We start from the raw sequence: 10,368 nt of genomic DNA on the forward strand, positions 1-10,368 counted from the left end.
CTTTTAATATGCATCTTTTTTCTTTTTTTGGCAAGCAATTTCCCCTAATATCACCTTCAGCTTATTTGAGCGGTGCTCAACGTGGCTCACAGCATTCCAATTGAACAGTTAATAAATATAACAATTGAAAAACACACATTAAGGACAGCTAGAAATAACCATGATGTCTATAACTACGGAAAATGAATCTGTACGAAAACCATACAGGTGATCTAACCTAATTTAACAGCTTAAAACTGAACAGGAGAGAGGATAATATTTCATTAAGGAAATAATTCCGTAATAGAATAGTCATCCTGGCTAGTAGCCATCAATAGTCCCCTCCTCCGTGAATTTGTTTAAACCTCTTTTAAAACCATCTAGGTTGGTGACCCTCACTGCCTCTGGTGGGAGGGAGTTCCCTAGGCTCTGCGTGAAGAAGGACTTCCATTTCTCTGTCCTGAATCTTCCAACATTGTACTTCACTGGATGTCCAGGAGTTCTAGTGATGCAAAATCCATCCATAATTCCACAAACTTCTATAATGCCACTGGCTCACCTTTTCTCTAAATTGTTGTTGTTGTTCTTCAGTCATTCAGTTGTGTCCAACTCTTCATGACCCCATGGACCAGAGCACGCCAGGCACCCCTATCCTCCACTGCCTCCTGCAGTTCGGCCCAACTCATGCCAGTCGCTTCAAGAACACTGTAAAACCATCTTGTCCTCTGTCGTCCCCTTCTCCTTGTGCCCTCCATCTTTCCCAACATCAGGGTCTTTTCCAGGGAGTCTTCTCTTCTCATGAGGTGGCCAAAGTATTGGAGCCTCAACTTTAGGATCTGCCCTTCCAGTGAGCACTCAGGGCTTATTTCTTTAAGGGTGGATAAGTTTGATATTTTTGCAGTCCATGGGACTCTCAAGAGTCTCTAAATTAAAAGGTCTCAAACGCAGCAACTTTCTCTCATTTGGTCCCGTGAGCTTCATGGCTGAGCTGAGATCCAAACCTGTGTCTTCTCAGTCCTACTCCAGAATGCCAGTGGTTTTTGTTTTATAATACCACCACAATCTGACAACCAGTTGCCCATGGGAAGCCTGCAAGCAAGACCTGAGTTCAACACTGCTCTCGCCTCTTGTGATTCCCAGCAAATGGTGTCCAGAAGCAAACTGCCTCCACCACTGAGTCTCTTGGGCTTGCCGATCAGAAGGTCGGCTATTCGAATCCCCGCAACTGAGTGAGCTCCCGTTGCTCTGTCCCAGCTCCTGCCAACCTAGCAGTTCGAAAGCATGCCAGTGCAAGTAGATAAATAGGTACCTCTGCGGCGGGAAGGTAAACGCCGTTTCCGTGCACTCTAGCTTTCGTCCCGGTGTCCCGTTGCACCAGAAGTGGTTTAGTCCTGCTGGCCACATGACCCGGAAAGCAGTCTGTGGACAAACGCCGGCTCCCTTGGCCTGAAAGCGAGATGAGCGCCACAATCCCATAGTCGCCTTTGACTGGACTTAACCATCCAGGGGTCCTTTACCTTTACCTTAGTAGCCATTGGTCGCCTTAACATCCACGAACTTTGTCTAATCCTCTGTTAAAGTCATCCACCTTGGTGGGCATCATCCAAACATGGTTGATGACTTTATTTATTAAAATTCTTTGTTTTCCTCCCTTCGTGCCAAATATATACCAAATGCATGAGAGTTATACTCTGGGAATAGTAAAAATGGAATTGGAATTGAGAGAAGGTGGCATTCCACCTTGCAGAGTCTTGGATGGAGAGTTCATCGCTGCCAACCTCATGCAGAAATATATGGTTCCTCTGTAGCCATATAGATAATCAAGAAAAAGGAATTGTGTGTGTGTGTTGGGGGGGGGGACCCTGGCAGAAACTAACTTAATTTACTCCATTTGTAACCCAGCAATTATTTCTTTAAAAATAGATTTTGCAGAAACAACTTCCAGCCTCTTCTTTTTGAAAATTTCTCTCCCCCCACCCTACTACTGTAATCACTGCATAATAAAGTAATTAGTAATTTGTGTCACTCCTGTAATTTTTCTCCTTGGAATAATCAGGAGGGTTCACATCCAGAACATCCTTTCGGAAGAGAAGAAGAAGAAACACAAACACCTAGGGAAGGGAGGGTAAAAATTCAGATCTGGCATTCTGAACTCTTGCGAAAACATTCATAAATGTTTTGCTTCTCCCAAGTGGTGACTGAACCAACCCTGGTAATGTCATAATTATATAAAAAAAATTAATGCTGGAGCATCTTGGGGCGAGGAAGATACACATAAGAACACAAGGAGAGCCTGCTGGATCAGGCCCATCTAGGCCAGCATCCTGTTCTCACAGTAGCCAACTGGATGTTTGTGGGAAACCTGGAAGCAGCACCTGAGCACAAGAGCCCCCTCCCCTCCTGTGGTTTCCAGCAATTGACGTTCAGAAACATAACTGTCCCAATTGACGTTCAGAAACATAACTGTCCCAATTGACGTTCGGAAACACCACTGTCCCCAACTTCAGAGCTATATCATGGCCTTGATGGCTAGAAGCCAATGATAGCCTTGGTGGGCATCACGGTCTCGTGCGGGAGCGAATTCCAAATGCCCAGCGGACCGTGAGAATGCGTAAGAAGGAATGGTGGGCTTATCAACACATCTGTTACCCTGCCTCTTTCTCCCGAGAAAACCAGTGGTTTAGCACTGAATCGGAAGAACCAGCAATCTGGTTTTCCGCCGAGTGCCATTTGTTCCGATTTAGCACCAAAGAGGAGATTTTCCATGGGCATGTGGCAAGGCAAAGGCTAAAACACTGGGACCCAGGTGGGTCAAGCAGAAAACTGCTCAGACTCTTTAGGCAAAGGAGAAGTGGAATTATATGATAAGTTTTTGGTGGACCCTTAAATTAGGAAAGGCCTTCTGGGAAATGATTTATAATGAGTTTTTTTTAAAAAGTTTAAAATAACTTTTGTTAAAAAAACCGGAGGCATTTCTATTAGGAGTAGAACTACCAAAGGAGAAAAAGCTCCTATTTGTGTATGCGACGACAGCGGCAAGAATGTTATATGCCCAGGGATGGAAGGAAGGAAGAACGCCATCGAAAGATGAATGGATATTGAAACTGATGGACTATGCCGAAATGGCAAAACTGAACGGGAAGATCAGACACCAACTTTTGTAATCAGAACTATGCCCCTCTGCAAACCACTGTTCCAAATCTATACTGCTCCACTGCTCCTGGGCAGCTTCAGGATCCTGGTCAGGAGCAAGGGGAGGGGGTGGTTTCCACCACTACTCATCAGAGAAGTATTCCTCAGCTTGGTCTCTGACAATATACAGTGGAGTTGGGTGTGTGGGATGTGATCCATGAGAGGCAGTCAAGTACAACATTCCTAGAGAAGACATGTGAGGGAATGTTTGGTCCAGCCAGTCGAAACTTCCCGTTCCTCCTGGCTGGAGCATCCTTCCTTTTGCATGTGATAGAAGGTGGGCGTGACCTAACCTGTCCAGGTAACAAAAGGACGAGTCATGCAGCACACCTCCCTGTTTTTTACTTCCTTCTTCATTTGACCAGCTTCTTATCTAGGACAGTTCTGCTAGCTCTCAGCTAGGAGAAGCACTGGGATTATTCCCCCATATGGGGTAGGTCCACATGTACATATTTGTAACTAAGTCTGCCTTCAGGAATCCAACTGTGAACTGATGTGAGTAAACTTCTTTTATTGACTTTGAATAAGAATATTGTCACGTCTTTATTCTTTTAAGAGGGAATCATGGGAAATTACCAGGAATGTACAATTCAATCTGAGACAGACTGAATTGTATAATAGTGAGAGGCTCACACGAGCCTGCAACCAGCTATCTGCTGTGCATGCAAAGGGGTATGTAACTCTGCTACATAAAGGAACTTGCTAGCACAAGTTAGGAAGGATATTAATAAACAACATATCCTCTCCTGCCACCCTGAACATTCCCACAGGATGGACCAGTGGTCCGAGTTGGGAGAAGGAAACTTCCACTGCTCTTTCCAAACACATTCATCCTCGCTACCCAAGTCTCACCATAGATCTCGGGGTCCTTTAATCTTACCAGGTAGCAAGAGAACTCCCAACGCATCCATATTTATGCCTTCTCTAATCCTTCTGCCTTCCTCGGCAGGGCTGAGCCAAAACACTGATATCCTAAGGAGGGCTTCTGTTCTCCTCTCCTCATCTCTTTTCGGAGGCTCGAAAACAACAGCGACACAAGCCTGGCAAGGAAGCGGGCGCAGACGGCTGCCTCCGACAGCAGCATCTGTAAGCAGTCGATAAACAAAACCCGTCAGATAATTGTGGGGCTGGGAGTTATAAAGGCTTGGAAACTTGGCACCGAACGCATGCATTCAAAAGAGAACGAGAGAAATTAAGGGTGGGGAGGGGGGCAGAGAGAGAGAGATTAATGATTTAAAGTCTATTTAAACAGGTCCGGGAGTGCTTGAAATTGAGCAAAACTCCTCATAGCCATGATGAGGCCTACAAGACAGGTCCTGGGTTGTTTTTTTCCTGTGTCCATTGAGGAATTTATCAATCTCTCTCCCATTCATCCTTTTAATTTCCCAAAGTGCCTTTGCAATGGGCAATGGCAGCAACTTTGCAAAATTAGAGCAGGCATAGGCAACCTCGGTCCTCCAGATGTTTTGGGACTACAATTCCCATCATCCCTGACCACTGGTCCTGTTAGCTAGGGATCATGGGAGTTGTAGTCCCAAAACATCTGGAGGGCCAAGGTTGCCTATGCCTATGCCTGTCTTCGAGAGTACCAGTCATAGAAATTGAGGTGTCCTACTTGATATGACTTTATGGGTCTCCACCCGTGCCCAGTGGTATTTTTCACATACTCAAAGGCATCTGACATTAACCACTGGTTCCGTGGAAGCTAACTAATTCGTGCTTCCTGACACACAGTGGCCTGTCAAAATTCGCACTCTTCTGAATTATGCAATTCAATTGTTCCAGGCAAGAAATTCCAACACAAAGGTAGAAAACCAGGGCAGTGAGAGATGGAGGACTGGTTGAGAGAGGAGACCAAGTGGGATCTGGGGGTGGGGGTGCTCTTTGGGGATACTGGCCACCCCTGCTGTCAAATTTTGTACGCTACCGTTTTAGTTAGGGTGCCATTTTATGGTAGTAATGTATGGAAGTGAGAGCTGGACCATAAAGAAGGCTGATCGCCGAAGAATTGATGCTTTTGAATTATGGTGCTGGAGGAGACTCTTGAGAGTCCCATGGACTGCAAAAAGATCAAACTTATCCATCCTTACAGAAAATCAGCCCTGAGTGCTCACTGGAAGGACAGATCCTGAAGCTGAGGCTCCAGTACTTTGGCCACCTCATGAGAAGAGAAGACTCCCCAGAAAAGACCCTGATGTTGGGAAAGATGGAGGGCACAAGGAGAAGGGGACGACAGAGGACGAGATGGTTGGACAGTGTTCTCGAAGCTACTAACATGAGTTTGGCCAAACTGCGGGAGGCAGTGAAGGATAGGCGTGCCTGGCGTGCTCTGGTCCATGGGGTCACGAAGAGTCGGACACGACTGAACAACTGAACAACAACAACCGTTTTATGTTTGTTGGAGGCAGCAATGCTTCTGAATTCCACTTGCTGGAAACAGCAGGAGGGGAGAGTTGGTCTTGTGTTCTGATCCTGCTTGCAGGTTTCCCACATGTATCCGGTTGGCCACTGTGAGAACAGGATGCCGGCCTAGATGGGCCAATGTCCTGATTCAGCGGAGTTTTTTCTGTTCTTAAGCTCAGGAGGCTGACTGTTATTGCAAAGCTATGCCCACGTCGTATGTTTCCCTCTGCAAACTTTTCCTGTCCTGCGGGCTGCTGTTCCAAAAGGTTTTGCATTGCCTGTGATCATAAAAATGCAGTTTGACAGTTTAATGGCCCTCTCCTCTCTCCCTTTCCCTCTCCCTCTGCCTCTCCTGCTCAAGGTTTATGCCAATGCAGTGCCACAGGAAACGTTCTTCCGGTCCTTGCGACAGCTCGAGCCAAGTTCCCTTGTTATTTAAAATTCTATGCATTTTGCTAAGCCCCTCTCTGTGGATCCCTCTCCCTGGGGGACAGCCCTGCGCCTCTGATTAAAAGTGAGGTGGTTTACTGCGACAGTCCAAAATGGGAAACTGGCATAAGAGAAAACAGAATTCAAATCATTAGAGAGCTGAGAGCAGCGGAAATGCAACAGAGCTCAAGAAAAGTTGCAGGAATTTTATTTCTTGTTTAGCGTGTAGCTTGTCTCGCTAACACGAATCGCCTAAAACAGAAGTGAGCAAATGCAAGCTTAGAAGTTCCAGCCACTATTTTCCAACAAGCTCTGGTTGGGGTTTTAGTAAAAAAATATAAAATAAAAATAAAAATTCACAGGCTGGTTCTTCTTCATGAATCCTGTGAGATTTGATTTGTGGTTTGTTTGTTTTTGGCGGCAAATCTTCCTCAAGTTCGTCATCTCAGTTGTCTTGCAAGCCTCTACAGCTGTACATTGAAATTTTCAAATTTTGCAGTCTTGAGTCGTCAAAATTCACATATCCATAGTGAAACAGTGAATTCATCAGCCCCAAAGCAGAGGAAAGAAGCTTGAAGAAACTTTTTTTCCAAATTCTGAAGACTTATTTGCTGTCATGAGCTTTGCAGGTGGGCAGGAACCTAAACAGGATAAAAAGCAGCAGATATCTGCGAGCACTAACAACATGTTGAGCCAGAAATGATGCTCATTTTAAGACTACTTCTTGCCATACCCTTGGCTATTTTACCTGAACAAGGGCTTGATACTACATTTGCCTTGAACCTTGCCTTTGATTCGGCCATGTCAAAACTTTGTGTCTGCCGCTTTGGGGTGAAATCCTTCAGATGCTTTCACTCACCCTAGAAGAATAGAAGGGACCCCTGGGTCATCTAGTTCAACCCCCCCCTGCAATGCAGGAATCTCAGCTAAAGCATCCATGACAGGTGGCCACCCAACCTCTGCCGAAAAGCCTCCAAGGAAGGAGAGCCCACAACCTCCCAAGGGAGACTATTCCATGCTTGAACAGCTCTTGCTGTTCTACCCACAGCTGTCAACTTTTCCCTTTTCTTGTGAGGAATCCTATTCGGAATAAGGGAATTTCCCTTTAAAAAGGGGAAAAGTTGACAGCTGTGGTCCTTGTTGGGCTTTTGGATTTAACTGAAAAAAGCCTCAAAACCAGTTTAGCACTTGGAGTGGTGTCCAGCTACGCTTCCTCTGCGTTTTCCTGCTTTTCCAGTGCTTTTGCAGATTTTCTCAAACTTCTTACTTCTTCTTGTGCAGCGATATGTGTGCCTTGTGCCAGCAATAAATTCCACAACGTCTGGGTTGTTTCAAAGCAAGCAACGCTTTAATTACAAGCATATAAATTACAGAGCTTCTCCAGGAGATCTGGGCGACATCTCCGCTCAGGTCAGAACCGAAAGCCCAACAGGTTATGGGCCCAGTCCTACCCAGGGCTCTCCTTTTTTTCAGCTAGAACTCACTGGAACTCAGTTCCGGCACCTCTCAGGCAGATGCCATTGCCTTTATAAGAAAACAAGAGAGGCATTTGTGGTGAGTTCCAACACCTCTTTTTTCTCTAGAAAAATAGCACTGGTCTTGCCCTCTGAAATACTCAAAAATAAACAAATAAATCCCTATCTAACACACCTCACAGGGTTGTATGATGTCTTGAGTCTTATTTTGGAGGCAAAGGGGGTAAAAATCAATATATAAGAACGTGAACCGTGAAATAACAGCATTGGTAAGCCCTGGCCTACAGAATCCCCTTCCTGGGCAGATTAATGAGGCACCATCTCTCTCCACTTGGAGACAAGGTATTATTTGTGGGAGCATTTGGATAGATGGCTTGTTCCTGATTCTGATGCTGGCTTTATGATCCTTTGCATGTTCTGCGTCCATGCTGCTTTCCTTGTTTCTGATGTGCTTGTTTCATAGGCGGCACCCTGTATTTCAAGCAGATTTTCTTTTCTTTCTTTCTTTCTACTTTGCATTCTGTTATATTTCAACTTGTAAGCCGCCTTAAGGGCCTGTTCCAGACCAAAAGATGGAACGAATGCGTACAGGCAGGGATTTCAAACACCATGGCGAGAGTTTGCCACTATTCTTTGTCCACCTTTGCAAATCCAACCTCATGAAATTTTGCGAGCGACGTTTATTTATTGTTATAAAATGAAAGTAGCCAAACTTGCAGCCCACGAGGGTTCCCGATGACCTTGGGCTAATCACACTTCTTTGAAGTCTCTCAGCCCCACACACCTCACAGAGTGTTTGTTGTGGGGGAGGAAGGGAAAGGAGAATGTTAGCCGCTTTGAGACTCCTTCGGGTAGTGAGAAAGCGGGATATCAAATCCAAACTCCTCCTCCTCCTCCTCCTCTTCTTCTTCTTCTTCTTCTTCTTCTTCCCAGCTCCCAGGGTGGGCACCAGCCCAGCCCTCACTGCCGACACTGTCGGAGTGACTCTACCCCTATGGGAGCAAAGGGGCACCGTACTGAGCCACCTCACCTGTGCGGAGGGTGGGGAGCCCAGTAGGCCAACACGGCTCTTGGAAAGTGAAAATGAGCACCAGTTCAGGCCATGCTGGGGGCACCTGCATGGGGGTGCCTGGTTTGTGCACCCTGAAAAAGTGTGCACTCAGGGTCACAACCCCCCCGCCCCGGTCCCCCCCTATGCTGCACACCCCTGCCCTCCAACATTTCTCTGTTGAAAACAGTGACATCTAAAAGCAGGAGCTTCCGGGATCAAATCAGAAACCGGGGCGGCTTTTGTAATTCCACAACTGTCCCTGGAAAATTGGAACACTTCTGATGCTGGTGGGATGTCCAGCCTGGCCTCCGCTGATGGCTTCAATCTTTCGGGCACTGGCGACTTTGCAAAGGGATTACTGCCATGCAAATCTATGCAGCACTGCCCATTGACATCAGGGTTTCAGGCAGGGGGCATTCCCAGCCCCACCTGAAAATGTATGGAACCTGGCACTGCCTACATGCCAAGCAGATGCTCTAGCAAGGAGTTGTCTCTTTCTGGTCCATCATTCCTGACTCCAGACCTGCTCTGAAATCACTGCTAATCTTGACCTGGGTAATTAAAATAATTTCTGCTTCACTTGCTTGAGCTTTTGCCACTGAAACAGAGCCGGGCAGCCGACATTCCCGCCCGTATAGGTGGTGCAAACCTATATACATACAGGTGCAATGTTAATACATTTGAGGTTTGCTTTTAAAGTCATGGGGATGATAAGATGTTGGTCCTTGATATACGTTCATCTGCTGGAACCTAGAAGAACCAACTTCTGAATGAGTGGGTGGAAGAAGCAGGAGTCCTGTGAGCCATACACCCAGAGTAGGAGAAAGGAGATTTGCGATGCAAATGGCTTTGCTAGCTCTGAGCTGGAAGCATACGGGATTTCAGCACCGGGAGCCAAATCGGATTCATTACCTGACAATTAGTTCAAAATTAATGCAAAACCGAGCAGTGCAAATAAGCTCAGAAGGAGGCAGCAGCCCCCCCCCTTCCCACTGCTTTATTTTTTTGGCTGCCAACTGGAATTAACAAGACGTGGAGAATTCAGAGCCGTGACGGGTTTTCGGCCCTGCCAGGCTTGGAAAAGATGCAAAACCCTGTCACTGGACAAACTTACCTTGCAGGGGAGGCCAAGAGACATCTCCTAGTAAGACAAGCGTCCCAAACATTTGCCTGCCCGCCTCCTCCATCTAAACAAGGCAGGTCATGTGGGCAGGAGAGGTGTCACTGCAGTAAATGCAGAGGGAGGAAGACGTTTGGGTAATTATCAACCTATGATCTGGAAGAATAAGGGGATCATAGCATTGCAGAGTTGGAAGGGACACAAATGGTCACCCCATTCAACCCCCTGCAGGACTTAGAGCTAAGGGAGGTCCTCTCAATGCCCCTGCCTTCTTAGAGAGGAAGCAAACGGGCAGTTAACTTACTATGATATTTTTGAATATCCTAAGTCAGGGGCAGCGTGCTAGAGGTGACGGGCATGTTTTGCCCTCCTGTATCACCAAACATTTTACAGGGAGAGTCGGTTAGAGAGTCAGTCTATGACCGGTGTCAGTCTACGTAATCCATTGGAGCAGTAAAACACAACATTCCTTGTTTGCCTAGAGTGGACACAGACAGGGGGATGTTGATCCAGCCAGTTAAACTTCCTGTTACACCTGGTCTAGAGCATCCTCCCCCTGGCATGTGCCAGGTAGGTGGGCGTGACCCCTGTCAGTACGCCCGATCCTGTCCATGCCTTAAGCGCTTGCCTGAGCTAGGTGACTGGAGCACCGACCTTCTGATCCCGGCGAACAGGTCCCGGTGCAGTGGACTCACAACTGCACATTGTGAGCACCAGAC

The sequence above is a fragment of the Lacerta agilis genome, chromosome 10, assembly GCF_009819535.1.
Source record: "Lacerta agilis isolate rLacAgi1 chromosome 10, rLacAgi1.pri, whole genome shotgun sequence".
In the NCBI taxonomy this organism is placed as follows: domain Eukaryota; kingdom Metazoa; phylum Chordata; class Lepidosauria; order Squamata; family Lacertidae; genus Lacerta; species Lacerta agilis.